This window comes from Limulus polyphemus, unplaced genomic scaffold (assembly GCF_000517525.1).
Source record: "Limulus polyphemus unplaced genomic scaffold, Limulus_polyphemus-2.1.2 Scaffold2818, whole genome shotgun sequence".
Classification (NCBI taxonomy): Eukaryota; Metazoa; Arthropoda; class Merostomata; order Xiphosura; family Limulidae; genus Limulus; species Limulus polyphemus.
In genome coordinates this window covers 84,971-85,920 of record NW_013668428.1, presented here as the reverse complement: position 1 = coordinate 85,920, position 950 = coordinate 84,971, and positions in this window count along the sequence as shown.

Here is a 950-nt window from a genome sequence, read left to right as displayed (position 1 = left end):
CGCTATCGCCTTTTCCGTGACCACTCTCTTTCGTTTTCTTTCTTTTTATCTCTGTCATCTTTTTCAAGCTGGAGTTATTGTTTTTTCAGGTGTAGAGTTCAAAATAGCCGAATATCGTTTTTTCCTGGTTATTTTGGTCTTTCGTGGGGATGCCTTCCTGAAAGGTCTTATCATCTCTGGAGTCCTCAGCGGGTCTGATGTTTTCCTGTTGGTAGGAGGACTATTCATTAGTACGTTGTTACGTCTCCGTTTGTTAATTAACTTTCCGTAACTTTGTTCTGACGAAACTTTAGCGACACAAGTCCTTACTTAATAAAACTGGTTTATTCTTTCCGAATATAACTTTATGATACACTTAATTTCAACAATCACGGTAAAACAAACTATAATTCACTTCAACAATACGTCTCTCTCTGACTGCAGTTCAATTACTCATTACCTACACACACATTATTGTCCCGTCACGTTGTCACCCTCTTTTATATACCAGACTACCCTATGTCTAGTAAATGCTAGACCATTCGCCAAGGTACCGGATAGTTCTAGAAAGTAGAGGGCGTGAGAATAGTCACGTGATCTCGATGACGCAACAACGTCTTCACTGGTAGATGATGTCTCCAAGTTTTCTGTTGATACTTCATTTGGCAAGGGGCGACCTGTTACGTCGCTGGGTAGAAAATCATCATCTGAAAAAATGTGACGGTCAAAAGGATATATGCCGGAAACTTGAAAACCTTTATTGATATTTTCTGGAGTAAGGGCTCGTGTAAGGCTTTGATTTACTAAGGTTGGTATGTCATAAATGCACATTGTTTTTCCAGGATTGTTCTTTAGCCAACCGTCAGCTGCTGCGTTATAATACTTCTTGAAAGGCCCTGTTACGTCTCCGTTTGTTAATTGATTTTCCGTAAATTCGTTCCGACGAAACTTTAGCGACACAAGTCCTTTCT